Source organism: Capricornis sumatraensis, chromosome 1, assembly GCF_032405125.1.
Source record: "Capricornis sumatraensis isolate serow.1 chromosome 1, serow.2, whole genome shotgun sequence".
NCBI lineage: Eukaryota > Metazoa > Chordata > Mammalia > Artiodactyla > Bovidae > Capricornis > Capricornis sumatraensis.
Window position 1 is genome coordinate 192,650,318 of NC_091069.1, and position 8,085 is coordinate 192,658,402.

Here is an 8,085-nt window from a genome sequence, read left to right on the forward strand (position 1 = left end):
ATGTAGCAAGAGGAGTTAAATGGTTTGTCGTATTGATGGATCTAGGGTGAGGTTTTCCAAATTCATAAATTAGGGTTGTTCACTAGATCACATAACTTAATTAAAGCAAATAAAATAATCCTCCTTGCTTGCAAGGCTGATATTAATAAAGGAAGGACAACTGAGATAGATTTCCAGTCAAAGTTTGTTCCAAGCATGGCTGTTCACATATATTTGTGCAATATAAGCATCATACACTGCCAAAAAGACTCCAGAGAAACCTTATTACATCTCTTTAGCTTACTTTTAAACTAAGAATTGCTATGTATATGGGCTTCCCTGATGGCTCAGACATTAAAGAATCTGCCTGCAATGCAAAAGAGCCAGGTTCAGTCCCTGGGTTGGGAAGATACCCTGGAGAAGGGAATGGAAACCCACTCCAATATTCTTGCCTGGAGAATTTCGTGGACAGAGGAGCCTGACGGACTACAGTGCATGGGATTGAAAAGAATCAGATATGACTAAGTGACTAACAATTTCACTTTCATATATCTATATGAAATATAGATGTATAAAGAAGAAAAACATAGATATATTCAAGAAAAAATCACCCATATATAGCCTCATCACCGTTTAATTTTGTTGTTCTTGTATTCTAGTTTTTTTGTGTCCATATATGAATATAAATGTCTATTTTCTAAATAAAAATTAGATATACCATAATAGTGTTTCACTTACTGTCTCTTATCAATATATGATTCAGGAGCTAGCCACAACCCAACTTCACATCTTATAAACTGTGAAACTTTAGGAAAATTGTTTAGTTTCCAAGTGCCTCAATTTGCTTTTTTGTAAAATAGAGATATTATAAAGTTGGCATGAAAGTTTATTTTTAATATATGAAAAAGTGCTTAGGGCAGTTAATGGCAAATAGTAAGTATTATATAGATTTTTGTTAAATAAAAAATAAATCCCAGAGAAAAGGATGCACATCTTTTAAAGGATTCTGATACTACCAAGTTACCTTTCAGAAAGATCCTACCAATTAAAGCAGCATGTGAGTGGAGTACCCATTTTCCTGCTCCCGTGGCAGACTAGTTAAAAGTATAGGACATGAAGTGCAGTGAAAGTCACTTAGTTGTGTCCAACTCTTTGTGAGTCGATGCACTATAAAGTCCATGGAATTCTCCAGGCCAGAATGCTGGAATTGGCAGCCTTTCCCTTCTCCAGGGGATCTTCCTGACCCAGCAATCAAATTGGGGTCTTCTGCATTGCAGGCGGATTCTTTACCAGCTGAGCTATGAGAGGTCAGGCCAAATTCTGGCTCCATCGTCTGATAGCCATGTTACTTTGGAAAAGTGACTTGACCATGCCAAGCTTCACTTTGGTTTTATATAAAATAGGAATGACAATAAAAATATCTACATTTTAGAATTGCTGTGAAATTGAAATGAGATGATTCACAATAGAGCCTCTCATAGAGGAAGGGATCAATAAATACTATTAGTCTGTATTTGCAATCCCTCCATTTTAAAGATAAGAAAAATTAGGGCCAGAAAGTATGTCATCTATGGCTGAAGAACTAACCTCCCATAAGCAAAAATAATACAGGAAATACAGTGAGGAGGATACTTATGGTTCTAGGTGATAAATTTTTTGTGCGACTGAACAATGTGTGAGTATCTTTTAGAATATACTTCCATGATGCTTTCCTGTGGCTAGTGCTCAGCATATATAAATTAGTAACCTGGACAGTGGCACAGAAAGTATGCTTATTAAGCCTGCCAGTGTGAGGCAGGGAGAGCATGAGCTTCTCCTTGAAAGAAAGAAGTAAGAAAATACGCTTTTACCAGGAAAAGTGATAGTAGTCTATTTGGAGAAGGAAAATCAGTTGCCCGAGTATCTGGTGAGGAATGAATAATTATGATCAAACCAAGAAGCAAAAGCTCTATCAACCAGTCTGTGCAAAACAGTGTATCATGAATGTAAATCTAAAGATTACTGTACTCTAAAAGACTTGAATAGATAGACTAAGAACTGGATGGTGTCCTCCTCTTTTGGGCACCATTGATCAGGCTTTCAGATAAGTAACAAGATAGGAATGGGTTTCCTGAATAGGTATGGTCTTACAGAGTATATGATGTCATCAGAGGAGACCTATAATACAAATGGCTGAAAAGATGAAAGAACTTAGCGTTATTCACTTTAAGGAATATGTCAGACTTTTTTTTTTTTTTCCAGTACAGGCAAGATTCTCTTAGAGAGGAAAGTCTACAGTTGTTTATTTCCACTGATATTAGAATAATAGGAAGTGGCTTTCAAACTGCAGGATGGAAGATTTAAGTTAGGATGATTGAAAAAAAAACTTCTAAGTAATGTGAACTGTAAAATATTGCAAATGATTACTAATTAATACTATGCAACATTTGTAGAATTATTTAAATTTAGACTTTTTTTGTATTAGCTTCAAATTATTTAAGTAGGCCTTAACTAAAGGCAAGAGAATAGACTGGGTACACTCTCAAGGTTCCTTTCTATGATTTGATGATAGAAAAGACTTGATCCTATAAAGATTGCTATGGCTTCTTTTCTATTGCAGCTACCCAAGGAACAGCTGTTGCCTTGACAACAAGGGACATTCTTAGGTTCCTCATATGCTAATAGGAAAACGGCCAATTTTCTTGTTCATAAAAGAAAACTGTTGGTTAATGTGTGCATCTTTTTCCCTCTCTCCCCCACCTGTCTCTCTTTCATTCTCTCTCTCCTCACATTACTAGCCACACTTACATGAACCTCAGTGAGAGAGTTAAAAGAAGATGAGAAAAGAGGGTAGGATAGTTTGTATTTTCAGCATCCTCACTGAAACTTAAGAAACTCATTCACAAAAGATTTTGGAGTAAGGTAATGCTAGAGGATTAACATGAAATCATCATTCAATGTGTAGAGAAGAACAATGATGGCACAAATTTCTTATAGTGTCAGTAGACACACTGAACAGATTTCAAGAAGAAGGATTCAATATACCTTCACAGATGTCTCAACATGAGGTGACAAAACTAGTACTTCCAACTATCCAGGCACATGTATACAGACATCCACTTTTGACTAAACTAAGTAGATGGCATAGAGACCTAGCTTTACATAGGTTTATGTGAATAAAACTACAAAACAGCAGGAGAACAGCAATTACTTCACATACAATTCACTAAAGTGATGGGTAACAGTTATTTCCCCTAGCGCAAAAACCATAGAACAATTCCTCCTTTCTCCTTTGCTACCTGAACTGTAGCCAAATGCAGGCTGGAAAACAGATTGATAGCTCATAAAAAGTGCTTTGAGTAAACTTACCCGTATATTATGTGGAGAGCTATAGCTCACTGAATTAATGCAGGCCACCACTCTGTCATATTTCTTAAAGCCACAACTATAAAAAAGCCATGTTTCTTAGCCTAGCGGAATGGTGCTTTGTCCATGTAGCAGCGTGGAAGCCACAGCCCTGTTCCACTAGACTTGTTTTTATATTTTGTTCACATGGATGGTGTGTACATATCATAACACACATTTCCTTGTATATTTACCCTACCTTTTTCTATACAGTAGTTTTATGGTGGGTGTGCATTTTTGTTTGCAGTTTTACCACTCCCTGTTACCTCTCAAGGACTTTTTTTGGGGTGGTATTGTTGTTAAACGTATTTTTCTTTTGGTCATAAAAATAATTCAGGCTTGTATAGAATATGAAAGAGTTCACAAAGGCGCAAAGAAGGATATAAAACAATCTCTATGTTTTGAAGAATAGTACTGGAAGCAAAGAAAGCTGATACCAATATATATATTTTTTATTAACTGCTACGATAGCATAAAATGCAGGACATTGTTTTCTGCTTGTTTTCTTTCTCTATTTTTCTGTGTCTATCATGGACCAAGAGAATAACACTCCAATGATAAACATACAGGTACGAGTAGGTGATGCTTTATATTCTGATAATGTAGAGTGGCATTGTCAAGCAAGTGGGAGAATATAGAGGGTTTGAAAGGCTAAGCAAAACCACATTCAGTTCAGTTCAGTTCAGTCGCTCAGTCGTGTCCGACTCTTTTCGACCCCATGAATCGTGGCACGCCAGGCCTCTCTGTCCATCAGCAACTCCTGGAGTTCACTCAGACTCACGTCCATCGAGTCAGTGATGTCACCCAGCCATCTCATCCTCTGTCGTCCCCTTCTCCTGCCCCCAACCCTCCCAGCATCAGAGTCTTTTCCAATGAGTCAACTTTTCGCATGAGGTGGCCAAAGTACTGGAGTTTCAGCTTTAGCATCATTCCTTCCAAAGAAATCCCAGGGCTGATCTCCTTCAGAATGGACTGGTTGGATCTCCTTTCAGTCTTAAGGATATTTTGAAAACACTTCTATTTGTGGCACAATATTGTTGACAGATTTTGGAACTAGCTTTTCTTATCCCAAGCCCACTCAGCCCCAATACTTCCCACGGAATGAGAGGACCATCCTCTTGGTTGGTCCCACTTTTAAACAGTCACAAAGTCTTATCTTCTGCCTTTTTCTCTTTGCCTATTTTGCATCCTCATTACTGATCTCTTTTCCACTCATTTCCCCCATTTAAAATTACTCAGTGTGTCCTTATTGTCTATATGAAAATTTTTTTGCGACCTTTCAGTTCTCCTTGCCTCATCTCATATTTGGAGAAGGAAATGGCAACCCACTCCAGTATTCTTGTCTGGAGAATTCCATGGACAGAGGAGCCTAGTGGGCTACAGTCCATGGGGTCACAAAGATTTGGAGACGACTTAACGACTAACTCTATAACTCATCTCATATTACTCTCCTAGGCAAATGCTACCCTCAAAAATCACTCCCTTCCCCGTTCAGCAGTACTGAACTGCTTGTAACTTCTTGCTGCTCTCCACATCCTAGGCTCAAAATTTTCCACATTATTGCATTATTATTATTCTCTCTACCTGGTATACACTTTCATCTCAGCTTTTCACCAGGAACCTTTGTATCCCCATCTTTGAGGTTTCAAATAAGACCTTATTATTTTTTATAGAGTGTATACATTTTATTGTTTTTCATTGGCTACATTATTTATTTTAATTTTTATTTTATATTGGAGTATAGTTGATTAGTAATGATTTATTAGTTACAGGTGTTATAGCAAAGCGATTCAGTTATACCCATACAAGTTTCTTTTCTTTTTCAAACTCTTTTCCTATTTCGTTTAATCCAGAGTATTGAGCCAAGTTCCCTGTACTATATAGTAGGTCCCTGTTGCTTTTCTGCTTTAAGTATAATAGTGTGTACATGCCAATCCCAAACTCCCAGACTATTCCTCCCCCCTCACTTCCCCCAGTAACCATAAATTCATGGTCTAAGTCTGTGAACATTTCCGTTTTTCAAATAAATTAATTTGCATCATTTTTTTTAGATTTCTCATATAAGCAAAATCATATGATATTTGTCTTTCTCTGTCTGACTTAGTTCATTTAGTATGATAATCATCAGGTCCAATCATGTTGCTGCAAGTGGACTTATTTTGTTCTTTTTAAAGGCTAAGTAATCCATTGCATATATGTATACCACATCTTCCTTATTCATTCATTAGATTGCTTCCATATCTTGGCTATTGTAAACAGTATAGCAATGAACATTGGGCTGCATGCATCTTTTTGAACCATAGTTTTCTCTGGATATACACCCAGGAGTGGGCTTGTTGGTTCATATGGTAGCTCTAGTGTTCGTTTTTTAAGGAACCTCTGTAATGTACTCCATTGTGACTATACCAATCTACAGTCAGACCAATGGTAAAGGAGGGTTCCCTTTTTTCCACACGCTCTCCAGCTCTTATTGCTTTATAGACTTTTTGATGATGGTCATCGTGACTAGTGTGAAATGACACCTCATTGTAGTTTTGATCTGCATTTCTCTAATAATTAGTGGTGTTGAGCATCTTTTCATGTTCCTTTGGTCCATCTCTCTGTCTTCTTTGGAGAAATGTCTATTTAGACCTTCCCACATTTTCTGATTGGGTTGTTTGTTTTTCTGATATTGAGCCACATGAGCTATTTGTAAATTTTGAAGATTAATCCCTTGTTGCATTGTTTGCAAATATTTTCTCCCATTCTGTGGGTTGTTTTTTCATTTTGTTTATGATTTCCTTTTCTGTGCAAAAGCTTTTGAGTTTAATTAGTCCCAGTTGTTTGTTTTTGTTTTTATTTTCATTACTCTGGGAGACAGATTGAAAAAGATTTTTGTTGCAATTTATGTCGAAAAGTGTTCTGCCTATGTTTTCCTCTAAGAGTTTTATAGTATCTGGCCTTAAATTTAGAAGGTAAGACCTCATTTAAAAAATCATTTATTTTTAATTGAAGGATAATTGCTTTACAATATTACATTGGTTTCTGTCATATATCAACATGAATCATCCCACCCTCTCTTTTAAGACCTTATTTTAATAGTGTGACAGCAGTGCCCCTGATCCTCTCCCACCTAGAGACAGACATGCTTCCCTGATGAGTTCTGAGAGCTTTGCCAAACTGTGTGCATTTGGTATGCTTTAGCTTAGTTAATAAATGTTCTGGAAGGCAGCATCCTACTCTAGTTTTGCTCAATGATACATGCCCCTATCACTTACTACAGACAGCATGTCACATAATAGGTGCTCAGTGACTATACAATGAATGAATGAATAAATGTCCACTTCTGGGGACTTCCCTGGTGGTCCAGTGGTTAGGATTCCATGCTTGCACTGCTAGGGCCATAGATTCAATCCCTAGTCAGGGAACTAAGATCACACATGCAACATGATGCGGCCAAAAAATTAAAAAGAAAAAAAGCCATTTTCCTTGTGGCTCATCTGGTCTTTGGATGAATGTAACTCCCTCCAGGTAATCTAGTTACACAAAGGAGATTTAGTGGGGAATAGATGGGGAAATGGTGGAAACAGTGACAGACTTTATATTTTTGGGCTCCAAAATCACTGCAGATGGTGACTGCAGCCATGAAATTAAAAGACGCTTACTCCTTAGAAGAAAAGTTATGAGCAACCTAGAAAACATATTCAAAAGCAGAGACATTACTTTCCCAACTAAGGTCCATCTAGTCAAGGCTATGGTTTTTCCAGTAGTCATGTATGGATGTGAGAGTTGGACTATGAAGAAAGCTGAGAGCCGAAAATTGATGCTTTTGAACTGTGGTGTTGGAGAAGACTCTTGAGAGTCCCTTGGAGAGCAAGGAGATCCAATCAGTCAATCCTAACGAAAATCAGTCTTGAATATTCATTGAAAGTACTGATGTTGAAGCTGAAACTCCAATACTTTGGCCACCTGATGGGAAGAACTGACTCCTTGGAAAAGACCCTGATGCTGGGAAAGATTGAAGGCAAGAGGAGAAGGGGACAGCAGAGGATGAGATGGTTGGATGATATATCCAACCTAGTGGACATGAGTTTGAGTAAACTCCGGGAATTGGTGATGGACAAGGAGGCCTGGCGTGTTGCATCCATGGGGTTGCAAAGAGTTGGACATGACTAAGTGACTGAACTGAACTGAACTGAACTGAACTCCCTCCAGGTAATTCAGTTACACAAAGAAGATTTAGTGGCAACCCTGCCCTGATCTGGTGGCTCCTCTTATATCCCTAAGTTGATTTATCTCACCTTACCTTGCCTGTATTACAGCTGACCAGTTAATTTTTTTTTTTTTTTTGCTTTTTCATCAAGATGTCATTGCTGGATTAATATCATGGCTTTTCCATGTTGCACAACCTACCCAAGAATAATCTATGCAATTCTGCCTCTTTGTGTTTATTCAAAGACTAGTGAGTTAATGAAGATACAAATGAAGGAAAGTATAAATGATGAAATAGACATCTGAAAGGTTTCTACTGACTTCCCTGTATTTGTATTAGAATCTAGTCATTAAAGTGATATAATTTACTGAATAAAATCATTTTATTAAGCCTTTGGTCAGCAGATTATTAATACCTATATTATGTATAGAACTCATCTAAAATTAGTGATTACAGCTCTCATTTTTCTTTCAATACAATGAAAAAGTGAAAAAGAATTTTTGAAGTATGTGAAAAGACTTTGTGAAATC